At 43.7% G+C, this 27918-nt stretch overlaps 2 long non-coding RNA genes across 4 annotated transcripts in view; one reads left to right on the top strand and one right to left on the bottom strand.

Moving 5' to 3' along the window:
• The window catches only part of LOC111092083, a 99565-nt gene extending 83405 nt beyond the window's left edge, over nucleotides 1–16160 (top strand). The window contains exons 7-8 of the long non-coding RNA XR_005377981.1: nucleotides 12084–12261; nucleotides 16098–16160. This is a non-coding gene — a long non-coding RNA (uncharacterized LOC111092083). The remainder of the gene's footprint in view (nucleotides 1–12083; nucleotides 12262–16097) is intronic.
• Nucleotides 1–27918, bottom strand: part of LOC111092084 — a 195816-nt gene that overhangs the window by 19434 nt on the left and 148464 nt on the right. The window lies entirely within an intron of this gene.

The following is a 27918-nucleotide window of genomic DNA, read 5'->3' as shown; positions in this document are numbered from 1 at the left end:
AGCAGGGAGCCCTGATGCAGGATTTGATCCCAAGACCCTGGGATCATGACCTGAGCCCAAGGTAGAAGCCCAACCAACTGAGCCACTCAGGAGCCCTTGCTTCTTTTTCTTAAATTTAAATTCAATGAATTAACATAAAATGTGTTCTTTGCTTCTAGAAGACTTTTTAAGCAGGATGTGGTTGGGGCACCTCAATGGAGGGAGTTGGGCCTGTTCTGTGCCTGTTTGTTAAGAAAACAAAATCTGGCCTGATATTCACTTTCATTGGAACATGGTTGTAAATTGTGGGAGGAGACTCAGAGCTAACACCTTTCTCTAACTATTGGGAGATAATGATAATGACCACCAGGACTTAATTTTAGAAAGCCCGATTCACTTAGCCATCTTGCAGCAGATGTCCCGAGAAGGGCAGTGCTGAGAGCTGGAACAAAATATATTCATTGGCATTTTAATATCTGATTCTAAACCTTCCCCAAGACCCAGATGCTTTATAACCTTTGCACCCCATAAAACATGGAATATCTTTAAAATGAATCCCTTTTGTTTTTTGCTTAAGCCACATCCAGCAGATTATTATCACTTTCAACCAAGTAGAATCCTTATTTATACTTTCCTGATGGTCAGCAGAAAGGGTTGGAGACACAAGAGTTGTAGGCATTCATTTTATGGAGCCATAAGATCTTTCTGAATTATTTACGTAACTGTCCACCGGCACTTATGACCAGGTACCTCTCACACTTAACCCAGAAATCTTAGTTATTAAGGTGATGCTTCATAATCTTTGCATTGGGCAACATCACGGCAAAAATACTGATACCTTTTAGATAAGACTGGGGAGTATGTCTCGTGTTGATGGGTAATAAGTAACGTGCATCCTAGCTCTTTTAAAGAGAGCACAAGACATCACACACCTTAGACAACCCAAATGCCTCATCTATTATTCACAGATAGTTCCAAAGATTCGGCCAGTGATGAAACAGATCTTCCAAAGATGTAAGCCAGGTCAGTGCAAATACCGTCCAAGAGCCAGTGCTTCGCTTCCTCTGTTGTGCTTCATTCTTTGCCAGGTTTGCACTCCTTACCCTCACACCCCACCATGACTATTCCCACCCCTAAACCCAAGTCACCCTTGCTGGCATTCCCACCAGTGTCGTTTTTAGGTGACAGTATCAGTAACTGAATAATGAGCAGAGAGGGCAACAGGAGCATGCTCTCTGCAAGGACATGCTAGATCAACACACACCTTCATGCACACTTGTCCCCGTTAGTGGATAAATGAGTTCCTGCTTTAATTACTAAACAAAAATTGGCAAGAGTCAAGAGATAGGCACTTTATAAGACAAAAAAAAATTTCTAATGCTAAACTGAATTGTGTGTGACTTTCTCCTGATGCAATCATTTTAATTGTCCACTTAACAAATCAGAACTGAAAACAGTCTCCCAACCAATGGACATGCCGACTTTTAGGGTCACTGTGGTGGAAAGAACGTTTGTGAATTTTCCTTTTCCATAGATACATCACTTTGCTATCTTGTACCCACTTTCAGTGATGTTCATCTTTTGATGAACTCCATGGTTCCTCTTGGTAGGAGCACCTATGAGCCCAGGGAATTCTTTTTCTAGTCTACTCTAGTGGTGGAAACACATCCGTTTCAGAAAGGCTGTGCTACATCGAGCACTCACTTTTCCTGCACTAATTCTAATAAATCCAGGAGAGAGTGTGGTGCGAAATGGATGGACCCAGTCCTGACTCAGTATAATGGGGCTTTTATGCCGACATGCTCCATTAGGGACCACCACACACATCTTCCTCAATAAACAAGCTTACAGCTCAAGTAATAAAGTCATTTATGGAGAGAAGTCAGCCAAAAGACCAGGACTTCCAGGAGGTGCTCAGAGAAGAATCATATGTGTTGGGTTGGAAGAGAATCTCATATATTCAAATCAAAAGACCATCTTTCAAGTGGAAGCTCTAATTCTCATGACCCCATCACTTTACCTGTTCTTTGCGGGCTCAGAAAAGAAGGTTCACCTGGAATGTCCCAGAGAGAGAAAGGGAATTTGGTGCCTTTAAAGCCAATTAAGCCCTTCCTGAATATGAGAGTAGTTTTCTCTGCTTTTTTCCTAAACATAAGAATTTCTGATCAAACAAGAACTTTTCTACTTTTAATTAGCCCCTTGTGTTTTGAGAAGAAAAGCAAGGGGGAATGCTAAAAAAAAAAAAAAAAAAAGTCTCTTATTTAAAGTCACTGTTACAAGGGTTTTTAATTCTTTAGTTCTACTGATTATTTAAAGAAGATGTCACAAAGAGGTGGGCATTGCCTTTTCTCTGGGATCCCATAGATTCTGTGGTGGAGAGTAATTCAGTGTCTTATCTAGGACCTTGCAAATCCAGGAGCTACTGGAAGGGTGTTGACAAGGGGTAAATGTGAGATCAAAGAGAAAGCTTCTTATTAGAGCATAGTTGCCTGGGAAGGAGATGGGAATCCCTGGTCAGCTTTGCTGACCCTCACCGTATACCAGTTGCTCTTAATTGGACTCAATACACACCAGCTAACGTGTATCTGCACACCTATCTACGTACATAGAGGATATGGGGTCTATACATATATATGGATGGATACGTACACAAGTATTTGTATAAATGTGTCTTTGTATGTATTTAGTAGGATGATGTAAAGACCCCTGTACTCTTTTTTTTTTTTTTTGGCAGTTTTATACCTTTTTCTATTAAGGTATCACATAGTACATAAAGTGAATGGACTTTAGGTATACAAGGTAATGAATTTTAGGTTTCTGTGCCTGGCTAACCACCACACAGATTAAGACCTAAAGTGCTCTGGAGAGCTGAGCATGAATCCCAGCTGATCAGCTGCATGCATTCTCGTCTCTGCATCCCACAGACAGGAGGGTGGACCCTTAGCACCGACCAGCATCTAACACGAGGACAGTGTCCCTGTCTTCACACCATAAATGGTTGGTATTATTATAAATAGCTTTGGGGAGGTGAGTGTTCCCATGAGCAAACACTGGTGGATGTCACCCCAACAGGTAATCCCACCTGCTGCTTCTTTATGTGAAAGGAGTCCTCCCACGGGGAGTCTTAAAACAGCCAGCCCTTTCCCAGCCTCCCTTGCAGCTAGCCCGTGTGGCTGTGTTCCAGTCCATGGAGCCTCCCCTGCAGCTAGCCCATGTGATGGTGTTTCAGCCAATGGAGGCTGAGGGAGGTAGACTGGGGTCTTCTGGAAAGGATCTTCCCTTGTGGTAAAAGAGAGACACTAGATGACAAAGTTCTGTCCCTTCCTCAACCAGGCATCTGTAGGCATGGTGGCTGTCCATGAGGGAGGACGAGGCTGGTATGTGAAGGAAGTGGGAAGATGGAGGCTCCATCCTTGAGGCCATGGTCCAGTTCCCAAGCCCAAGGTCAGGAAACTTGTGTTGTGAGGGGTCAGATGGGAGATACTCCAGGCTCTGTGGGCCACATGCAGGCTTTACTGTATATTCGCATCTCCTTCTCCCTCCTCTTCCTTCCTCTTCTTCTTTCTCTTCCTTCCCCCTCTTCTCCTTCTCCTCCTTTCTCCTCTTTAACCATTTTGGATACTTTATCCGAAGTATTTTAACCAGATATTTTGTTACTAAAAAAAATACCTCAGTGATACTACAATGCAACTACTTTATAGGACTCTACATCTTTTTTTCCCTAAGGTTTCTTTAATTTATTCAGGAGAGACCCACAGAGAGAGGCAGAGACATAGGCAGAGGGAGAAGCAGGCTCCCTCCTGGAAGCCAGATGCAGGACTCGATCCCAGGACTCCGGGATCACACCCAGAGCCAAAGGCAGATGCTCAACCACTGAGCCACCCAGGTGTCCCGACTCTACATCTTTTTAAAAAAATGATTTATTTATTTGAGACAGAGCATGTAGAGGGCCAGAGGGAGAGAATCTCAGTCAGACTCCCCATTGAGGGTAGAGCCCAGCACGGGGTTCAATCCCACGATCCTGAGATCATGGCCTGAGCCAAAATCAAGAGTTGGATACCCAGCCAACTGAGCCACTCAAGAGCTCCAGACTCCACAATCTTTTATTTATTTATTTATTTATTTATTTATTTATTTATTTATTTATTTATGATAGTCACACACAGAGAGAGAGAGGCAGAGACACAGGCAGAGGGAGAAGCAGGCTCCATGCACCGGGAGCCCGACATGAGACTCGATCCCGGGTCTCCAGGATCGTGCCCTGGGCCAAAGGCAGGTGCTAAACCACTGTGCCACCCAGGGATCGCCAGACTCCACAATCTTAAAGAAAAATGAATAATAGTGGCAATAATTCAAAAATGAATAAGTGTAGCTGAGAGGCTATGGGGAAATACATGACAAATGCATTAGGACTTTACTCTCAAAGTATTTTGAGCTCCATAGCCACATCTCTTGGCCCTTGCCCTCCATGGCCATCTGTCCTTCCACCCAGTCCTCTTCCCTGGAAGTGGTAGCAGGGAGCTCTTAAATGCTCAGAAGGAGGGAAAGGATTCTAGAAACTCTAAGAGCAGGGCCCAAGTAACAGGATTTTCTCACTTCAGTGACCTACATGGTTTGCAGCTGGCTCTCCCTCCCTTCCACACCATCAGTGATGGTTACTTTCATGTGTCACGTCGGTGAGGCTCTAGCACTCAGTCAAGCAAACATTCATCTAGAGGTGGCTCCCTGGGGGTCTTTTGTAGACGTGGTTAACATTTTGTAATCAGTTCGCTTTAAATGAAGGAGATTCCGCTCGATAATATGATATGGGTGGCCCTCCACTAATCCTTGGAAAGTCTCTAAGAGCAAAACTTGACGTTTCCCCGAGGAAGGAGAAACTCTTCCCCAACACTGCAGCATCTGCTCCTGCCTAAGCTCCAGCCTGCTGGCCTGCCTTCTGGATTGCGAACTTGCTAGCCTCTACAGGCATGTGAGCCAATTCCTTGAAAGAAATCATGTATAGACAGTTGAAGCTCATTATTCGTGGATTCGGTATTTACCAGGTTGCCTGCTCGCTCGAACGTATTTGAAACCTCAAAATTAATACTCGTGCTGCTCTCAATCATGACAGGCGCAGATGGTGAAAGATTTGAGTCACCTGATGCACGTGTCCCCAGCTGAGGTCCAGCAAGGCAATGGTCCGCCTTCTAGTTTCATGCTTCTCTCATCCTGGAAATAAGTGTGTCCTTTTGCAACCTATTCAGTGCCACACGTTTGGCATCGCTGGGCTTTCTGTCAATGGTTTCACTGTTTAAAATGGCCCCTGAGTTGGCAGCCTGGGTGGCTCAGTGGTCTAGCACCGCCTTCAGCCCAGGGTGTGATCCTAGAGACCCGGGATCGAGTCCCGCATCGGGCTCCCTGCTGGAGCCTACTTCTCCCTCTGCCTGTGTCTCTGCCTCTCTCTCTCTCTCTCTCTCTCTCTGTGTGTCTCTCATGAATAAATAAATAAAATCTTTAAAAAATAAAATAAAATGGCCCCTGAGCATCGTGCCCCAAGAAGCACTGCCTAGCTGTTCCTAAGTGCAAAAAAGGCCGTGATGGGGCTTGTGGAGAGAATATGCATGTTAAATAAGCATTGTCTGAGCATGAGATATAGTGCTGTTGGCTGTGAGTTCAGTGTTAATGAATCAACAACGTGTTTTAAATAAGGTGTCTTGAAACAGAAACACACATAAAACAAGGTTATGTATTGATCAGTTAATGAAACTATTGCAACCAGAGGCTCACCAGAACCCAGCCCTGTATTTCCCGTAGGATCAATGTCACGAATTCAGTGTCTATGGCAACTTTAGAGAACATACCTGCCACAAACAGTGAGAATCTGAGAATTAAATATACATATAGCATTCTCCCCACCCCCAACCATGGTTTCACTTTCTCATGGTCTGGAAGCAGGTGATCTTCCTTCTGATGTTTTGTCAGAAGATCAATAGTACCTCTAACACTTTGTCACAGTGCCTATGTCACTCAACTCACTCCAGCTCATCACGTAGGCATTGTATCCTCTCACGTCATCGCAAGAAGGGTGAGGACAGTACAGTAAGATACTTGGAGAGAGGAGCACCTGGGTGGCTCAGTCAACTAAATGCCTACCTTTGGCCCAGGTCATGATCCTGGGGGTCCTGGGATAGAGTCCTGCCTTGATTTCCCTACTCAGTGGGCAGCCTGCTTCTCCCTCTCCCCACATCCTTGCTCAGGCTCTCTTTCTCGCTCTCAAATAAATAAAGAAAATCTTTAAAATGCTATTTTGAGAGAGACACAACATTCATATAACCTTACAGTGTATTTTTAGAATTGCTCTATTTCATTATTAGTTGATGCTGTTAATCTCCCACTGTGCCTAATTTGTGAGTTAAACTTGAACATAGGTATGAATGTATAGGGGAAAATGTAGTATCTATAGGGTTTGGTACCATCCACAGTTTTAGGCATCCACTGGGGGCCTTGAAATGTATCCCTGCATATCTTGTGTTCTGTGTTCTACATACAGGTTCTAGTTCTCTGGAGAACCCTGACTGATACACCAGCTCATCAAGTGTGGGCTCCCTGTGGGAGGTTGACCAGAGAACTGTTCTGTGGCTCCCATTCCTCTGGATAAGGTCTGAGAGACCAGACTATCACAGACCAGTCAAAGCCAGTGGTGGTCTGAGCCCTGCAGGCCTGTGCAACCTCACCTTTTCTCTATCTAGCCTGGGTCTGGCCTTCAGCTAAACCCAACCACATGTAGTCCCTACCTACATCACCCCAGTGTCCTTGTCCTGTCGTGTTCCCCTGCTTTCTGACTCTGTCTTGTTAGACCTCTACCCACTGCTTCAGCCACGTTTCACAAACCTCTGAGCCTCACCTGCCCTGCATTGGCATCACTGTGCCAGTATCTCTGTACTCTCAGCCCTGCACTTGCATTCCTGCACCCTCAGCCCTGCATAAGCATCCCTACACCCTCAGCCCTGCATCAGCACCCCTACCCTTTCATCCCTACACCAGCATCCCTGTACCTTCATTCTTGCACTAGCATCTCTGCATCGGTATCCCTGTACCAACATCCCTGCACTAGCATCCCCAACCCATCTCAAGGCATGTTTGTGTACCTTTCCTTCTAGAATGTTCTTTTACCCCATCTCTGCTAGTTAAAACTTACTTTTCCTCCATAACCCGGTTCACACTTCCTTCCTCAGGGAAACCCTCATTTACCTCCATTCCTAGGTTCCCTTTGCATTGTTTATCTTCCCTCTATGGCACTTGGCAAAATTGCAAGTTTTATCAGTTTCAGTTAGCATTTAGTCAGTTCTTAATAATTTTCTTAATACTTTTGTTCCATGGATCCTTATGGCAGTTTGGGGAAAACCAGGATATTGTTATCAGATGCGTGATATAACATACATAAGATTACAAAGAAACTTGCATTTCAATATAATTGGTTATCAAAATATTTTCTTAAACGTTGCATGTTAATAAATGTGCTTTTTTATTAAGACATTAAATAACAAGATCTAGTGAAAGGTCTAATAACCTGCTGTAATTTTGAAGTGGTAATAAGTACAAGTGATATTTTACAGCATCTGCAACAATTATAATAAGATACAAAATATGGGATTTATATTGGTGAGCAAAGACACAGATATTGCTAATGCTTTTGGATTTGTTGCTGAAATTCATAATGGAAGGGAATGGTAAACATCAATGAAGGGGTTTTGAAAGTAAAGATACCAGGTTTTTTTCATCCAACTTCACAGATCCCTACCCCCTGCTGAATTCCATCTGTATTCTCTGGAGTAAAGTCCAGATTCATGTCTGAATTCCGTACTTGCGTGTGAAGCTCTGAAAGGCAGTGCTGTCTGATTTTGCTCACACTTGTATCCCTAGGATGGAGGGCATAGTAAACACTCAACTAAAACCCACTGGAGGGCAAAATGGAAGGAAGAAAGGGACTCCGTTGAATGCTTGGCTGGGCCGCCTTTCCCCCAGTGTTTTACAACTTTAAAACTGAGTTCCACTTGTACCCCTGCAAGAAAATCTTCCTTGCTCACTGTAAACCCACTGGGTTGGCCCTCCCTCCTCCAAACACTCCTATCAGGAACTTCTTCCGTTCAACCCAGCTCTTCTGGAAATTGTTGATTTCATTGTCTTCTCACTCATACTTTTTGGATGGGAGATTTTTTTAAGGGTGAGAGTTATTTTTTTAATATTTTATTTATTTATTCATGAGAGACAGAGAGAGAGAGAGAGAGAGAGAGGAAGAGACACAGGCAGAGGGAGAAGCAGGCTCCTATGCAGGGAGCCCGATGCGGGACTCGATCCCGGGTCTCCAGAATAAAGGTGAGAGTTATTTATGTCTGACTTAACTCTCTATATTGCCAGCACTTACCAATGCAGGGACCAGGAACACATTTTTGTTCTCAATGAGTTTTCAAAATGACACCAAATTTGATTCTCTCTCTTTTTGTTTTTCCCCACAAAAGTGCTATCTCTGCTCTTCCTCTCATGTCACATGGGACCCCAGGCTGTTCTGTGACCTGATCCCCTTGCCTTCCAACCCTCCTGCAGTTCCTCCTCCATGGGCCCATGGGTCAGGATTCATGCAATCCCACTTTCACGCGCTGGCGCTGAAACACGCTCCATGAGCAGGAACAATGGCATGCGTTTCATAAATCATAGAATTTGCTTTCTTTTCATCTGTCACTGAGAAACTGGGGACACATATGTTCTTTGAAATGTGAATGACTTTCCTAGGAATCCAAAAGCAGCATATCCACTTGCATTTATCCCACCCAGAAGAAGAGAGCCAAGATTCAGTGCCCCCCGACACCCCCAGCTTGAATGCCTGGAGTCAGAAAGATGGGTGCAGCTTCTAACCCCCCACTCCTTGTGTCTCCCTTGAGTTTGCCAGAGGGATAGACACTGGCTGATGGTGACTTATGTTTGTTCTCTTTGTCCATGGATTTGTTTGCCAAGTCCCTTTGCTGGAGGAGGAAGAGGAGGGAGAGGAAAGTTCTTTGGAACACATGAAGAATTGAAGCAGCTGCTTTGGACGAAGGGTTGCTTATAGACCAAGAATTTCCCAGTCTAAATAAATGCAGTCCTTGTGCACTCAGTTTAATTGCTGCATGAATATACCACTTCTTGTTTATCCATTTCCCTGCGCACAGGCATTTAGATTTTTCTAGCTTCTCAGTATTACAGACAGAGCATATTCATTTTTGCAGAAGTCTCCTTGGGTACATTTTTGAGAATTTCTCTAATGAACATACAGAATAGAATTTCTAGGTCATGAGTGTGTATATCTTGAACTGCATCAGAGCTAGCCAAATCCTTCTCAAAATGCTTGTACCATTTATGCTCCCATTAGCTACAGAAGAGTGGCTCCTATTCCGGTAGGTGATATTGTCAGGCTTTTTCATTTTGCCAGTTTTTAGGGGTGTGAGCTGGTTGACCATCGTAGTTTTCATTTGCACGTCTCTGACAGGTATTTTTCGAGAACTGTAGCTACCCACAAGAGCTCCTGATGCATTAAGGACATGGCCACAATTAATCTGCCCAACAGCCCTGTAAGGGAAGTATGACTCTGCCATATTTTACAAATTTGCTTTCAACCCCACAGCTAGAATGCGAACCCCGGCTATTTTCAAAGCATATACTGAACTATCCTGTACTAGGCCCCTTCCTCCCCCTCTATACCGTCATGTAGACAATCAATCATTGCTCAAGATTGAAGCTCAGTACAGGCAGCTGTGATGGTCACTTGGCCTTTTCTGTCTGTGCCCCATCGGTATGGCTGAGAACCCCAGTGAGGCTCCTCTCACCCCCACAGCCTCGCACAGGTCTGTATACATAGTAGGTTCAGAGTATATGGCTTTTATAACACAGGCAGTATGGCGGTACTAAAACCCTAGCGAACTTCATAGAGATGATCAGGTGGCGTGGCTCGGATGTCCTCTCTCTTTGTGACATTCAGCTCTCTACAGGTTAGACTCTTGTGAATGCACTCCCTCCACATCCTCTTAGAGCCTTGGTTGCAAGTTGGGGCTCTCGTACCCTCCTCCTGCTCCTTTCGTCCCCCAACCCTCAATCTCTAGGCCTTTGGTCTGTCTATGTCTTTCTTGTTTTCTGTCTTTCTCCATGTCTGATGGAACTGAAGGGGTTATTTTTGTGTGTGTTTTCTTTTCCTTTTTGACCTTCAGAAATGAATTTGCTTTGTATATTTCTAGTGCGAGGACTAGAGGGGTGATATGGGAGTGTTTCTGATAGAGTGAAGGCAATAACCAGATAGAGTTCCTTGGGGGGGGATGATTTTGTCAACGGTATTGACTCATTTTTATTTTAAACTGGACACATCTGCTGAGGGACCCGGCAGGGGGGATGTCTCTTTATCATTCAAGACTCTATCCACAAGACGGGCTTGCATAGACAGAGCTAGGCTTGATTTAGGGCTGTGTCCCAGTTGCCTGAGTGAGGTCTCGGGAATCAGACTTTCCATAATACACCCCGGATTAGTCATTCGGTGAGCAGGTGAATATTTGCTTTTGCAATTGTGCCTCACTAAATAATCTAGATAGCTATAAAAACAGTGAATTCAGCTGCTTGTGAATAGTATGGATATTTGAGCTTTTGTGCAGTACCAATCCCTAGCAATATTTTTTTGTATTAAATACTATGAATCCACTTCACCTGTCAGCGCTATTCAAAACACAGAATGCTGTATGAATAGAAAGGATGTTCTGGGATCTTTCAGATGATTACTGTTGCTAGGAAAACCACTTCCTGATATCTTTGTGCTTGCTGTATGTGTCTCTCTTTGTGTACAGCTTACAGTGACAAGCAAATTCATAGCATGGTATTGGGGAGGAATTGGGAAAGTTTAGAAATGTTTAAAGAACACTGCTTAAAGTTAAAAAGGGATGTCATCTAAAATAATAGTTAAGAGTTCTTCCTGCTTTCGTGTGGAGAATTACAGCTTTCAAAGGAGAGCAGTGGGGCTGCATTTGTGCTGGGGTGGGCCAGACTTCAGGGCCATTCCAGTCACCATTTTCGAGAACCTCAGAACTGGATTATGCTTTTCTGGTGCCTGAGGAAATGACCGTCTTTTGGTTCTTGTGAATATTTTGCCAATTATTGTTTCTGTAGTGTCAGCTCCACTTAAAGTTGCAATCCTGCAAGACTGATGGGAGGGAGCCGCACACACTCTCTCTGGGACATAGCAGGGAATGAAAATCAGAGCCCGGTAACATAAACCCATTCATTCATTCACTCAGGACGAGGTGTTATTTCCAACTCCACACCAGAGGTAAGACAGGTATTTCTCATTCTCGAAACTAGAACTTCCTGGGATGTCTGGGTGGCTCAGTGGTTCGGTTCGTGATCCTGGGGTCCTGGGAGCCTGCTTCTCCCTCTGCCTGTGTCTCTGCCTCTTTTTCTGTGTCTCTCGTGAATAATAAAATCTTTAAAAAAGAGAAAGAAATGGGAACTTCCTAGGAGAGTCAAAAGCCCCTATAGTCTTGGTACTACTGTCTGGCATGAAGGCCTCCCCAAAACACGGAGGAGCTAAATATGTAAATCATGGTTGTAACATCACCTCAAGGTCTTTGTTGTTCCAAGAACCACACATTGTTTCCTTAGACCAACTACAAACTGAGAGACCTGGGCTCAGGTATCTCACCTCTCTGTCCTCATCTATAAGATGGAGATGACATGCTCATTGATTTAATAAGGCTGATGAGGGGGCTTAATGGCAAATGCATGCAAATAACTCATGACAGCACCAGGAGCATGTTAAAGATTTCATTAAGTGTTGTTTTAAAGACCCAGGGAAGAAATAGCCTGCCCTGACATCTAGTGTGTTCTTCATGTCTTCCTCACTCTTGGGTCTCACGGCTTCTTCACAGATGGGTGTTCCAGATGTTGACTTGCCAGCATTTTCTTGAAATGGGTCAAGTAATCTTACCAGCATGAGTTACTGGATTTTTTAAGCCAGTCATGTAATCCTCATCATCCCAATAATAATCATGATAAAGTGAACACTCCTCAATTGTTTTATATTAACTATGCGACTTCGCATTCTCTCATTTGAGCCACCTGGCCAGCTGGACCACACAGGAGTAGGAAAGAGGACACGGAGGCTCCAGTAAAGCTGATGAATTGCCTAAGGTCCCAGTGAAAACAGGAGGAGGCAGTACTGCTAACCTATCCACCAGCTTGTTCTATCGCAGAGCTGCCCTTGGAGCCACAAGGGAAGAAACAGAGAGAAAGGTATGTGGATGCTCAAAGATTATTTCAATGATCAAGATCCTTATGCTTGCCTCTGAGATTTCATCCTGGTTTGTCACTGTAATTATTTTCAGATCTTTTCTCCAGGAAAGGTTTGGGATAACTGTATCTGAAATTATGGTGGCAAACACCTTTGAATCAGAGACTTTTCTGTCTATGTTTCAATCCCCCAGAGGAAGTGGATCATTCCCATTCCAAGGCTGCTGGGAGCAGGGACAGACTGTGACATCATGGGGAGTAAGGGATTTTAGGGCTCCTCAAAAACACACTTCTTCTCTAGGTATCACCCTCTGCCAGCCCCACCATAGTATTTCTGCCTTTTGTCTGAGAAGGGCAAGGCCATCAAACTGCCATCCTCTTGGAGGACCAGATCATGAGCTTACTGGTTAGAGTAGCCTGGTCCCTACAGAATCCCACACAAAGGGAACACAGCACTGTTGCATTGGGGCTGCAGAGGAAGAAGATCTGGAGTGTGCGCTGCAGGTGTTATGGCATCATTGAGAACAAAGATGGAAAGCAAAATAAGAGAGGAAGGATTCATAGAGATCAGCATCTTCCTATTTCATGGGGTGGGGGGGGCAAGAGTTGGTTCTATTCTCCTTGGATCTGAAATAACAGGGTAGGAAGCACTTGGAGAATAGCCTTGAAAGATATGTGCCAGGTGCCCTTATATCCTAAGTGCCACGTTTGGCGTATTTGCCTGATGGCTGCTGGGAAAATCAAGACAAATCAAAACAGAGCCCAAGCTTCCAGTCCACTCTCTGCAAACACAGATGTAAACTCAAGGCCTCTCACCCAGAGACTCTGTCCCTTGTGGCTGCCATCCTGGCACTGAAGATAAACTCTGTGTGGCTCTTGATGAATGCCTCTGCTTGGGGGTGGGTGGGGATCCAGAGACACCAACAACTCCTGGGAAGGGGCGGTGCTGTGATGGATGGGATCCAGTTTATCTCCTGGCTTCCACTGATCCAAGCTGCCTGGTGAACCCTCCCCCAGACTTAATTTGCAGTAAAGAGAACAAGAGTTCCATTACATGCTGACAATCGCTCATTTGTATTTACAACTAACATTTTTTGAGTACTTCCTATATGCCAGGCACTAGGCAGTGCCTTTTCTATATGTTCTCTCTGGCATGGAAACTGGTGTTCTCCAAACGTGTGAACGCTACGATTTAAATATTTGAAGCAAGTGTTCATGGCTTATTTCTACCATGCTTCATAAAGGTAGATACTTGACTTTTTAAATTTTAAAATTCACAAAATGCAACCCTATAATTCTATTCTCAGGGACTTTTCCTAAGAGAGTAATCAAACAACTGTATAAAGACAGATGTATAGGACGAGTATTGCAGCAAAATTTCTAACTAAGAACACTTGAAAAATGACCTAAATGCCCATTGATTGAGGATATGTTTGTATGTGTGTGTTTACGTATATGTTTATGTGTGTAAGCATGTGTATGAATAAACAGATGCACACACATATGCACACGCATATATACACACAAGCACATGTGTACAAATGTGTGTGTAGGTATTTATATTATGTGGGAGGTATATTTAACACATTCATGATAGATTTTAAATGAAAAAAATCAAGTTTATCAAAATGCTAGTTCCATATCCTTGCAGTACATATTACTAAAAAGCCAAGATGGATATATCTACACATAAACCGTTGTTTTTTCCAGATGGGGGCAGGGAAGGGAATTTATGGGCAAAGAGATTATCTTTCTACTCTCTATATTTTTGTATTTTTTTAAAGTAATAAGCATGTATTGATTGTGTAATCAACATCCCCAGATAAAGCTATGTTCACCTGGGAGGAAAGGGGATGAAAAGGTGGACTACACACATGTTTTGCCATAGTGATACATCAGCCAGTTAATTACCACCAATAGCAATGAAATAATTTTATTTTCTTCATTTGCCTGATTAACTATTTTTATTCAGGGCATTTGATACACCAAAATGGTGATTAAGTATATAAAAGGAACCTTGGAAATAAAAGAGCAAGTAACTCAGGTAACATTAAGTACTTTGTGAGGTCAACACACTCATTTTTATAGGCTAACAGTCTATAAAGGCGCCAGCCTTTGGGTAAATACAGAGCCCATTTTGATGAAAACAGGATCAACAAATCCCCTCTTCCAAAAAAAGATTGAAAACCACGTAAAAAGATGTGCAGGTATGAGGACTGTTTTTGCAAGCTCTCCTGCCTCTATAGGCATCAGGGGCTAGAAAGCCCTAGAGACGTGTGTATGAATACTCTGTGCAAAGCTCCCACTGAGCTTTTGAGGCATAGTGGAAATATATAGACTTGGGTGTTCTTAGTACTGGAGTCAATCTCAATTCACCAAATACAAGTTTTAAAACCAAGGGCAAGTACCTTAATCTCTACACCTCAGTTTCTTTATCTTTCAAATGGGAGCAGTGCTCCTTTCTCGTGAAATTAGAGACAAATGCATCCTGTCTCACACAATAGTCAAGGAATAGTGTCAGCAACTTAGCTGAATTCATAACAGTTCAATAAACATTTACTGAATTGTTATGTTGTGTCATAACTCTACTAGGCTCAGGGGGATGAAAGAGTAATGAAAACCCACCTCAGACCTCAAGATCTTATAATCTAGAAGCAGGCGTTTATTTTCTTTATTTATAGTTCTTTCTTTCCTGAGACGTACCACCATGTCACACTCATCAGGCCTGTGGCCGATAATGTGTTACTGCTACTGAAATACAAAAGTTTTCAGGAATTGTTGTTGACACTATTCCTTGACTATTGTGTGAGACAGGATGCATTTGTCTCTAATTTCAAGAGAAAGGAGCACTGCTCCCATTTTAAAGATAAAGAAACTGAGGTGTAGAGAGATTAAGGTACTTGCCCCCTGGTTCTAAAACTTGTATTTGCACTTGACAGGATGAGCACCAGGTGTTATTCTGTCTGTTGATAAATTGAACACCAATAAAAAATAAATTTATTTTAAAAAATAAATAAATTTAAAAAAATAAAAAAAAACTTCTATTTGAAAAAAAAAAATAATAAACCAAACTTGTATTTGGTGAATTGAGATCGACTCCAGTACTAAGAACACCCAAGTCTATATATTTCCACTAATGCCTCAAAAGCTCAGTGGGAGCTTTGCACAGAATATTCATACACGTGCGGTTTTCAATTTCTATCAGTTTGAGGGGTAAGTTCATGCACATGATACTGTCACTCTTCTTCCTCTGTTCTCCCTCCTTCCTTTCTTTCTTTCCGCTCTGTGCCCCATCCCTTGCCCCCCTCTCCTTCCTACTCTCTTACAGCTTTATTGAGATAGAAGTTTACATGTCATACAATTGGCCCGATACACTTTTTTCGTTGGTAGAAACAGGTAAGCAGTTCAAGAGGTAGCACAGGAAAATGGTCTATAACCCCACGTCTTCCATACCTGAGCTGTATCCTTACTTGTGATAATGAGCCTTATGAACACCATGTTAAAAAAGCAGCGTTCTTTACTCAGCTGCAGATTATCTGTTCTGTGGGTGTGTGTGGGGGGAGGGATGGGCATCAGAAATCCGAGGGTATCATTGCAAACGTACATAATCCATCAGGAGTGCTGGGGTAAGAAAAATGACTAAGCAATCCACTTATCTAATGGAGTGCTGCACAGAGAGACTTTACAAATAGACTCCTCTCTGGGAGCTTTCAAAGAGCATGGATGGAGACAAATACAAGGATCTAATTTATTTAGTAGATAAGAGAATTAATTGCTATTATCCACTGTAAACACAAACAGGAGGCAGGGTGGCGGAGGTTTCTGTTACTTTTCTCCAGGGCTGAAGGAAGACTTTCTGGAAGAAGCAAGGCCTTGAGAACCATGTGATGGATGACAGGGAAGGTGAGTGCCCAGTCTGGGGTCACAGGGACTTGGGGGCCAGGGGGGAGGAGGCCATTCTCTTGCCTGCTCTAACATGCCTGTGTCGAGAGAGAGACACACACTGAGCAGTGACAGTGGGTAGAGGTGACATTTTCTTTCCATTTTGTGAATCATTTTCATCAAACATTGGAGGATTCAGAAGCATAAACACACGTGCACCTCTCTCTGCCACTTTCTCATTCTCCCTTTCCAGTAAGAGCGACTGACAGTAGACAGCTACTCTCAGCCTCAGATCTGTCTAAGGGAGTGAGCCAATGGAAGGAAGACTCAAATGCAGAACGAGGACAATTAAATCAAAGAGCCAGAACCCCATAGGCTATCTGGTAGTAGGTGGGAGCAATGGCTCCTTGCTCATCAGGGGACCCACGAGGCCACATGTTTTCACCAGGAATGACCCCTCCTCAGCAACCAGTCGTGTGGCCTTAGGAACAGATTTTCTGGCTCGTGGGGAAGTCACCACTGTAAAGCCTGATACTGAGGAATACAGCCAGCAGTTTAATTTATTCCGGCTCCAGATCACTCGAAGAAGGAAACGGTTCCCTATCTCAAGGCACCGCACAAGATTCACAACCCAAGTGTGAAAGGAATGTGATTTTTCAACAACAAATTAATGTTTACATCAACCCTTTTTGCTGCTGGCTGGAAGAAACGATCTTTGTCAGTTCAGGGTTCCTCATTCAACTTAGAGTTGTGTGTCTCAGTTTGGCCATTCAGAGAGCAAAGAAATCAGATGAGGGAATTTGGTCTAGACCTGCACAGTCCAAGATGGTAGCCACTAGCCATGTGGGGCCACCAAACTGAATCAGAATTAACTCAAGTTTAAGATTCAGTTCCTCAGTTGCGCTAGCTACATTTCAAGCGCTCAGTAGGTACGTTTGGCTGGTGGTTACCACACTGGACCATGCGCAATATAGAACATGTTCACCAAGGCATTTCTGTGATGGTCTACACTTGTCATCATTTAGCATCGTGAGAATTTTCTGAGCTGCCCCCATTCTCTGCTATTCAGCTGAGAAAGTGCAGACTCAGAGAGCGTATGTAACTTGCCAACAGTCACTCAGATGCTGGTAGCCAAACTGTGACTCAAACTTCTTCCCGGGGAGCCCGTAATTCTCTTGCCGCTCCCTTCCCTTTGCCATCACAAGCCTGGGAGGCCCAAAACTACCCAAGGAATGAGGTAATCTGGCTATTGAGCAATTATTCCCAATACATTAGTTATCACATGAACTTCATGACCTCTTTCATTAAGGTTTTCAGATCCTCAAATGTCCAGAATTGTGAAACTCAAAGATTATTCTCTGTATTTCTCCTATTACAACCCCTCTCTGAGGAGTGAATGGACTCTCAGGCTAGCTTGGATGAAGACAAAAAGGCAAGTTCTTGAATGAAAAGCACATCAATTACTATAATAAAATATTATCTAGACTCTGCAGGTCTAACTTTTAAGACTGGGGGGATGAAGGTAGGTCTACATCAACCCAGTTGCCTCAAATGAGTAAACTCTTCCAGTGCAGACGAACAACCACCTCAAAACCTCAGTGGCTTAGCCCATACAGTTCATTTTTTTGCTCATACAAAGTCCTCTGAAGGTAGAGCACCTCCATGCTGTGACTCAGTGGTACAAGCTATCACATCCCTGTGATTCTGGCCACTGAACCCATGGCCTTTACGCTGGCCACCAAAGGGAATGAGAGAGTGTGGGGAATTCCACAGGGGCTTTGCATCCCTCAGTACAGAGTGACTCCTTGACCCATTTCACCCACCCTGGCACCTTCAGTCACACCACCTGCCTCAATGCAAAGGCAACAGGAACAGTCAAGGAGGGTGAGGACTAGTGGGTGAGCATGGCCATGCTGATGAGGTGAAACAATTGACAATAAGAAAAATAGCAATACTTGATTGAATACTCTGTGTACTATCTCATTTAATTCTCACCTTAGCCATGTGAGGTAAGTGCTATTATTCTCTCTCTCTCTCTCTCCTCTCTCTCTTCCTCCCTCCATCCCTCCTCCCCCCCCCCCCCCCCCCCCCCGAGATGAGGACAGGGGAGCTTAGGTGGCTTAAGAGAGATGAATAAGGTCAAGTGCATAACAGATGGCAAAGCCAGAGCTTGAACCCTGGTCCGGCCAATATCAAAGTTTAGTCAGGGTTGGTTAAACATCAGATTTCTTTTTTTTTTTTTTTTAAGATTTTATTTATTTATTTTTGAGACAGAGAGAGTGTAAGTGGTGGGAGGGGCAGAGGGAGAGGGAAAGAATCTTAAGCATACTCCATGCTGAGCACAGAGCCCAACGAGGGGCTTGATCTCACAACCCAGAGATCACCAACTTGGGCCAAAATCAAGAGTCAGACACTTAACCATCCAGGCACTCTGACGTCAGATTTCTTTTTAAGAAAAAATAAGGTTAAAAAAAAAAAAAGAAAAAAGAAGGTTATTCTCTACCATAGTACTGTCTAGTAGAACTTTTTGCAAAGGTGGAAATGTCACGCTACCCGTGTGATCCACTACAGTAGTCATGAGCCACATGTGGATACTGAGCACTTGAAATGTGACCAAGGGACTCAATTTTTAATTTAAATTTAAATTGCACGGAGATGAAAAAAGTTGGATAATATTATGGTAATCTTACTTTCTATGAGTAAATGCTCCTTCTTCAAAAACAGAGTGAAGTTCTCTGAGGTCAAAGATCATTATTTACTCCTCTCTTTATTTCCTTTAGCTTAGGCAGATACTTTGCAGATAAAAGTTGCTCAGTAAATATTTATAGATTACAATTTGATTTTAATCTACATAGAATTTTCTGAATTACTAAGAAAGTGGATTTGCACTTGCCTGGAAAGAGTCAAAGGACTTTAAAGTTCTCTCTGAGCAGCAACTTGACTCTTGTTTTCATTTCACCTATAAGATTAACATCAGCCATGAGATATATTTTAGTATTCTCAGAAGTTGCTTCCAGGATTTTTTTAAAGATTTTATTTATTTATTCATGAAAGACACAGAGAGAGGCAGAGACATAGGCAGAGGGAGAAGCAGGCTCCATGAAGGGAGCCCGATGGGGGACTTGATCCCAGGATCCCGGGATCACGCCCTGAGCCGAAGGCAGACGCTCAGCCACTGAGCCATCCGGGCGTCCCTGCTTCCAAAGTTTCAAAAAATTACCATTTTGGGGGGAGAGAGGTAGCAGGGCAGGGATGGGGTGGGGAGGAAGTACTGAGTCCCCTATTTTCCTTACTGATTTTTTTTTAAAAGGAAATGAAGATCTAGTTTTAAGTGCTGCTTTCACACCGAACAGGAGCAGAATGAAATGGGGAAACTTAATGGATCTCTTTCTGTGAATAAAATGACAGATAAAATATCTATTTTGCTCACATATTTTTCATTCACAGACAGTTCATTTCAGTAAATATCTTACCACCTGCACTTGTCTATTTTCCAAGGTTTTTGGGAAATTTCCAGTAAGTTTAGTTGGACTCTATGGTTGGTATTTATGAGGCCGTGCTTAAAGGGAAATTGCACCAAGGATGTCATCAGCTCACTTTTTTTCTCTGTTTTTCTTGAACGTGAAGTTGGCAAGCTCTCAAAACCCTTATCAGGTCATAACTCAAAGATACATGTGGCCTTTACAGCTGGGTTAATATTTACAAAACACGTTCTGCTCCCAGCCTTTTTCTTGCATGTTCCACCCCAAGCCCCCACTCTGGGGTTCCTGCCTTTCCACAGGCCTGTCATCTGGAGACTGGAAGACACCAAGTCTACACTGACAGAGGGTACCTTCGGTGGCCTTGCCGCAGAGGGTGTCCTCTTAAACACTCTGTTGGTCCTTAGAACTGAGTTGAGAGGTTTCTAAATGTTCTCCACTGGGGTTTTACAGCCTCAGCAGTTTTAGCATTTGGGGCCACATAACTCTGTTAAAGGGACTGTCCTGTGTTTTACAGGATGTTTAGCAGCATCTCCAGCTCTGGGGGCAGAGACGCCAGTAGCCTCACCTGGCACCTACCCAATCATGACAATCAAAAATGTCTTCAGATATTGCCAACGGTCCCCTGACGGGGTCAACACTCTCCTTCTGCTAAATCCAGCTGACTTATATTTCAGTTTTCAGCTCACGTGTCATCCCCGGGGGAACATGATACGGGTCACATTCTGTGGCTGTCACTCTCTTAGGACCTTTGAAGCATATAATCTCAGTCTGTAGCTGCCTGTTCATTGATGACCATCACCCCTGGTCCTGAATCATCACTGTGATGCACATGGCAAGGACCCAGTGAAGGTTTGCCAGTAAGTAACTCACTTTGAGAATTGCCTAGTATTTTCAGGGTTTGGCAATACTTTTGGGTTACTTCTCTCTCCTCAACACACGCAAAGGGTCAATAGCACCTGTGCCATCATAGCTTTCACTTGACCCCGGTGTGAAGTCTTTAATAACAAAGATTAGAGGTGAGATGATCACAAACTTTCTTTAAGAGGATGATGGATTTAGTGTCATGGCTCTGACCTCTCTTTACCATGGAGGAATCCATTTTTCAGTTTAAAATTATTTTGCAAGTCGCATTTTCCAGCAGAAGAATGAGACTACAGATCCTCATAGCAAGGATTAGTTAATTAGACCATTAGTGCCCAAATGGTCTAGGTAAGACCTCAGACCCAATGCTGATTTATTCCTCTAATGGATATTTCTCATATTTGTTGACTGAATGAATAAGCAACCGCTATGTGCCAAGTTTTCTGCTAAAGCTGGAAATACAATAACAAGCAAAAATAAGCATGGTCCCTGCCACCTTGGAACGTGCTGTCTGGTGGGAGGATGACACTAACTGAATAATTATACCAATGAACGTGTAGCTACAAACTGAGATTATATGCTTCAGAGGTTCTAAGAGAGTGACAACCACAGAATGTGACCCATATTATGCCCCCCTGGGGATAACACTTGAGCTGAGAACTGAAACATAAATACAAATCAACTAGATGAATAGGAGGGAGACTGTCCCAGACCAATGGACCAGTGGGTCCAAAAGCCTACTGGAGAGAGGGATTAAGATAAGTAAAATAATCTGAGAAAAAAACAAAAGGCAGTGGGTTTGGAGCACAGAGACAGTGGGTTTGGGGTGAGACTCTGCATGAGGAAGCCAAGCTGATAAAGTTTGCATGCTGTGCGTAGCTCCCACGAAGCCAGCTGCTCTTTACCCTGTCAGCAGATGCTCATTGATGGGCTTTGAGCAGTCAAGTGAAAGATGGTATCAGCACTGTGCAGAGGTCTCTAGCTGCAGCTTGGAGAATGAATTGGGAGGTGGTACGTGATGGGGTAGGAGAGAGTAGACTCAGGTGGCCTTCCAGGTGAGAGCGGAAGGAGCTCAGGCCAGGCGCGTCTACTGAAGACTGAGACAGGAGAAGGAGTGTTACTTGGAAGCTGAACTAACAGGGTGAGGTGAGGGATGTGACTGGTAGGCCCCACTTGGGGCAGACCAATTACAGCTGGTGTCTCTCCTGGTGGGTTGAAGCTCTTGCTGAACTGGTGTTCAACATGCAGCCGATAATTGCTAGAAGGATCAGAGAGGAGGGAAGTCAAGGGGGGAAAAATGGCTCAGGCTGCCTCTTAAGATTTTGGCATATACAGTTGGAAGGCTGATGTCATTCGTCCAGAGAATGAACACTAGGGGAGAAACAAGTTGGTGCTAGAAAATCATGAGTTTTGCGTAGGACATGTTGTATTTGAGTTGCCTTTAAGATGTTGTGGGAAGAATTCTGGTTTCCTGCCCTGCCTGGGGAGGAGGGATAAGAAGCATTAACTAGGGGTGGTCATTTTGTAAAACCTTCGTTCATTAGCCATGCGGTACCTAATGTGATATTCGAACAATCGTTAAGCAGGGGCGGATTGTGTTCAGCAAGTAACAACAGAATTGTAAAATCGAAAAAAAAAATGACATTTGTCAACCACAATTTCCCTCCTCATCCCCATTTCAGCTAGTCCTTCAAAACCAAAGAGCATCCGGTGCACAGCATTCTGCTTGGGCACCTGGTAAGGAAAGGATGTTGACAACATTAGGAATGCCCCATCCACTTCTGGAGGGAGACAAGCCACTTGTCATGTTGCGTCTTGCCCAGGACATCTGTAGGAGAGATTCTCCTTTTCTTCACCTTGCATCTGCTCAGTATCTTAATCCCAAATTGTGGGAGTGAAACTCTGGCAACCTTTAAGGATATAATTTGCTTCCTATTACATTATTTCTTCCCGTACAGGAGAGACCAAGTGTTTGTCATTTACGAGTGTCATGTCATTACATTCCATATTGCAGTGTAATGATGTGAAATGATTAAATGACAAAATGCCAGCTCACTGCCAAAAATTTAAAGTGGCATACTTTTATTTGTAGATTGGAAAGCTATTATTAATTCTTATATTGACTTTGCCAGATGAAATAAAGCAAGCCGACTGGTGCATACCGAAATGGGGCGCTCTTAGGCGAGGTCCTGAGCCCCAGTTCCAACATAAACAGAAAGAGTTCTCCGATTCTGGCACCTTCTGCAGGCTACATGTCCAGAGCTAAACGTATTAGTTTAGAACAGTCTTGTCACCTGATGAATGTGGAGTGACGGGCATCAAAATACAACCTGACTGGAGTTTTTATTGAGAAGAAAGATGGGAACTGAGAACAGGTGGCCGAGGGGAGCAAGTGGCCTATGTGCCTCCTGCCCCCTCCTTCACATGTTCTCCACTAGTGCTTCCTGGGAGATTGAATTTTATCCTTGTTTTTCTTTTAAGGGAAAAAGAGCATACAAGCAGCATTTCGTTTACGTCATCAAATTACCAGAAGACTCCGCGGTTGGTAAAATAACAACTGCTCCTTTTTCTCTTCCCCTAGGCTATGAAATCGCACATGGAGATCTTCGAATGGGGTTAAAAATCACATTCTCAAAACTATATGTTTCTTAAGCTTTTAGAGTTCAAATCTGTCTGACCTCAAGCATTTGAGGATTTGCGAAGAAACCTGCCATTTCTTTCTACCATTTATGCCCTCATTCTGGGAACGCATTCATTGCTTAATTCCAAGAGAATCTTCTCGCAACTGTATTCGAGGGACGTTCTTTTGTTTCCTCTCCCCTGAGCAATTGTTTCTCCCTTTTCTTTGTGCAGACAGGGGAAGTGCCAGGTGTCTCAACCTGGTCACTTCCACTGGGTCTTCTATCTAAGCAGTGCTCTTGCCTTAGGAAGTCTCTGCCTTGACTTGGTTTGGCTTTTGTTTTACTTTCCTTTTAATTATTTCCCTTGAATATCGGCTCATGTTCTACTTTTTTTTTTTTTTTAATCTCCATCTTTATTACATCCTATGACCACTTTGGCTTAGAAGCTCCTTTTTTTTTTTTTTTTTTTTTTTTTTGGCCATGCTCTTTGGGTGAAAGCTGATGGACTGGGCGGGGGATGGGGGATAAAATCAAGGCACACAGTGTTATTTTGTTCCATGTTTTTAGTACATGCAGATACTTGCAAGGCCACTCACCTATGGCTCAATCATTTTATTTATTTATTTATTTATTTATTATGATAGTCACACAGAGAGAAAGAGAGAGAGGCAGAGACACAGGCAGAGGGAGAAGCAGGCTCCATGCACCAGGAGCCCGATGTGGGATTCGATCCTGGGTCTCCAGGATCGCGCCCTGGGCCAAAGGCAGGCGCCAAACCGCTGCGCCACCCAGGGATCCCGGCTCAATCATTTTAAAACAGGAAGACACCAAACACAAATGAGCTCCTAAATTTATAGACAATAACTCCTGCCTGCCAAGATGGCCAATAATCTTTGCTTTTGCTCCAACAGAGGGGACATGTTGCCTTACTTCTGGCACATTGGGAGGGATACAAAGAACATGTTCTTCACAGAAACAGATTCAGTGGACAATGGCTCAGGTAACACAGCTGTCAAGAGCTCACTTGGCTTGTGGGAAACACTTTGAAGTTCTGTGATTGCAAAGATATCATCACTCTGTCAGACAATCCACTCAGTGGATAAGATGACTTGCCATTTCACTGGGATTTTCAATGAATCGCAGCATCTTTGTTGGGTCCCTATGTTGCCTTCATCGGAAATTGCCAAGTGGGTACAAGCTTCCGCCTGCAGCGCTGTAATCAAGGGATGCTAGCCCTCCTAATGCTTCTGTCCACTGCTTCTCTTGAGAAGAGTGGCGCTGGCTTTCTAAATTTCTACATTTCCCTGGCACTGGCTTGTGTTTGGCAAAGAGCGAGAACTAAGGGTTCTCTTGGAAGATAATATGCTGAAGAGCATGGGAGGATTTTTTTCTTTATATATATATATATATATAGATGGCTTTGTCATTCTGTCCTAAGTCATGAATGCATAAAATAGCTGCCAAGAACAGCTCACATGGCTGTGTCAAGGACCCTGAAATAATAGGCTGGCACCACCCACACCTACAAAGGAGATCATATTATACATGTTCTGACTGGCACACATAGAACAATGGGTTAACCAGAGACCTCTATGCCATTGTCATTGCTTATGAATCCTGTATATTTTCATGAGGAAATTCTGCTCTCCAATAAGTCATTCACCTTCCCTGAAATCACCTAAAACCCCCACCTTCTCCCTTATGACATGTGTTTGTTCATTTTCTCATGCACTCACACCTGTTTAGCTGTTCATGTAAGCTGCTCTACGTAGGGGGCGAAAAGGACAAGTACTGTCCCTGTGGTCATTGAGGTGAGGTCCCAGGAATAACCAAGAGAAAAGAAGCAACAAAGCAAGACAATTTCAGATGGTGAAAGCGTTACGGGAAGGTGATCGCACATAGCAGTGCAACTGAGAGTGAGTTAGGAGTGGCCAAATAGAGCTGGTATAGTCACAGAAGGCTTCCAAGAGGAGGTGACGTTTCAGTTGAGAATGAACTCTGAAGTGGCCATCATGTTAGTCTAAGGAAGCACCTTTCAGGGAACGGGAATGGCAGACATGAAGACTGTACATTAGGAATGAGCTTGGGTGGGAAGCAATGTGGCAAGACAGCACGGAACTGTAAGAAAATAAGAATGGAGACCAGAGCAGTCAACAGGGGCTCACTTATGCAAAAGCTTTCAAACTTAGAATGCAACCCCAGGCTTGCCTGGCCTTCCCTTGTCTCTGGTTTGTTCATTTTGATTTTGGAAAGTTATATATATATATCACTCCACTATACGGACAATAAGAAATACCACTGCAATATAAGCAAGCGGTTCTCCAGTGATGTTCTGGGGCATAAATAGGTTGCTCAATGTTGATTGATGTGTAAAATTTAGCTTTGCTCCACCGAGGGATACATATACTTATGGCAAAGTCTGTCAGCTGCAACAAGGGAGTATAAAGGATGCGCACTGCAATGTGGGCCAGAGCACAACCTACACTGATAATAGGTAAGAGAGGCCCTTCCCCCTCCTTGCTGCCTTGAATGACAGTGTCCTGCCCAGACCTGTGGCCGTCATCTTAATATAAAGACTGGGAAGGGGAGGATCATCTCAGAATTTCTGAGCCCCACCCCAGATGCCCTTGAATAACTGAGCCACGGTCAGCAACCACCTAGCCCCAGACTTCTTGTTATGTGAGAGGGGAGAAATCTGACTTGTTTAAACTCACATGATAAGTAAGAGCCTAGAGCAGAGCTCAGCTTGGCAAAGAAAGAGCAAGTGTTTACTAAAAGGTTGAGAACTTTGCCTCATGAGTTTGTGAGAGAACTCAGGGCAGCAAATAGTGCTACTCAAGCAGTGCCCAGTGCCAAGATGGCCTGGGGGAATGAGTAACAGTGACGGTGAGGCCCAGTGACACCAGAGCCACGGTTTAGCTGTAACTATTTCAGCGTGGCTTAGAGGTTTGTTTTGCTTTCGTTTTGTTTTTGTCAAAATACAACCAGTCTTCTAGTCATTTAGAGAATTACAAAAACAAAAACAAAAACAAAAACAAAACCCAAAAAGGCATAACCCACTGATACAGTCAGATTAGCAGAGAGGAAAGACACTTCTCAAGAACAGAAATGATAACCTCTGTCTGGGGGGTAAGTGACACGTGTTATTATCAAGATCCATCTGGAATCTCGTCTTGACACAGCCGGTTTCTGCCTGTCCACTCCCGCATGGCCTCAGTTCTTGGCCCTGGTTTGAGTTTCCCAGCTACAATGGGGGACAAGCTTTCTAGTTCCCAAATCCTATGCTCCTTCCCTCAGTACCTCTAAGTCTTCAGATTTTTACTGAGGACAACAGAAGGGCTGGCCAAAGATAATGATTTGGAAATACACATGCGTGTGGGTGAGGGGTGTATGAGGAGCATGTGGCTTTCTTTGAGTTAAATTTTGTATAGAAACTGACTAGATTGTAGAGATAAAGTGGAAATATCACAGTAAAAAACAAAGGGATGGTTCTAGAGTCCCATGGACCCCATGTCTCTTGCTCTATGAGCAGTCCCTGAGGACAGTGTCCGTGAGGTGGAGACTCACCTGATCAAGAAGGCTTTAAAGGAAGGAATGAAGATGCTCGGGCAACACTGAGCTGGGCAAGACAGGTAGCACAGAAATACACCTGGAGCCCGCCATGGTGGAGATGGCATCTGGGTTCCAATGTGAACTAGGTGCTATTTACTGAGGGTCCGGGTCTTCAGTACTCATTACCCTCACCTAATTCTCATTTTAGAATGCTGACTGGGAGATAGAATTTGGCACCAGAAGGGCTGTGTGCAAAGTCTAGCTCCACCACTTCCCACATTCAGTGATCTACTTTGAGTATTAGTTTCATAATCCCCAAGGATACTTGGTGACCTTGAGTCAAGAGGCCTTGAGTTTCAAATCCCAAGGCCTCTGATTCTTTAAGTTTGGTTCTCTTTTTTTCTAACCTCAAGGAGACCCTGCTTGCAGATTCACCGATGATGTATATCTTGAGAAAAAGAGGGAGGGAGGGAAGGAGAGAGGGAGGGACGGAGGGAGGAAGGGAAGAGAGGAGAGGGGAGGGGAGAGGAGAGAGAGTGAGTGACTGCAGGGAGAGGGCAAAACATAAAGGAAGAAGGGAGAAGGCAGAGGAAGAGGGAGAGAAGACAGGAGGGAAGAAACAATGATTCTGTAATGATAGGCATTTGCCAAAAAAAAAAAAAAAAAGTCTGGAATTGGTTTGAAATTTCCACCATTAGTCATTCATTGGATTAAAACAGCTATTCCATTCCTTCTGTTGATGGGATCATTCTTCTCATCTTGCCAAACTTTTATGACTACCATGAAGTAGATGCTATGAAATCAAGCAACTTACAATAAAATGAACATGGCAGCATCAAGCAGCTTCCAATATTAGAAATAAGTAATTGAGATGATGTGTTGCCTCCTTGCCTTGACAGTTGGGCAACATGGATTCAACCAGGAGAGTCCTCATGGACGAATGGACGAAAGGAGAGCAAATGAATTCCAATCAGGAGACCTGCCCAGTGCCTGGATGAGGTACACAGGGTAGCTTATTAAGCTCATGCTCATAAACCCTTGTTGCCAATCAATTATGTAGAGTAGTGGCATCAGAGAGCAAGGTCTTGAGGATATAGGGCAAAAGACAGATAAGAAATTGATAGGGAAGGGGTAAGGTCAGGCAATACTTAAGTCATAGAAGACCAGGAACTGGGTCTACCTGACACACAAATGAAGAAACCTTTTATTTACCCATCTTCTGGTTGAAGGAGGAACTTGGAACTATAACCCAATCTCAACCA

The sequence above is a fragment of the Canis lupus genome, chromosome 24, assembly GCF_011100685.1.
Source record: "Canis lupus familiaris isolate Mischka breed German Shepherd chromosome 24, alternate assembly UU_Cfam_GSD_1.0, whole genome shotgun sequence".
Classification (NCBI taxonomy): Eukaryota; Metazoa; Chordata; class Mammalia; order Carnivora; family Canidae; genus Canis; species Canis lupus.
The sequence above is the reverse complement of the archived record's forward strand: the minus strand, read 5'-3'. Positions and strand labels throughout refer to the sequence as shown.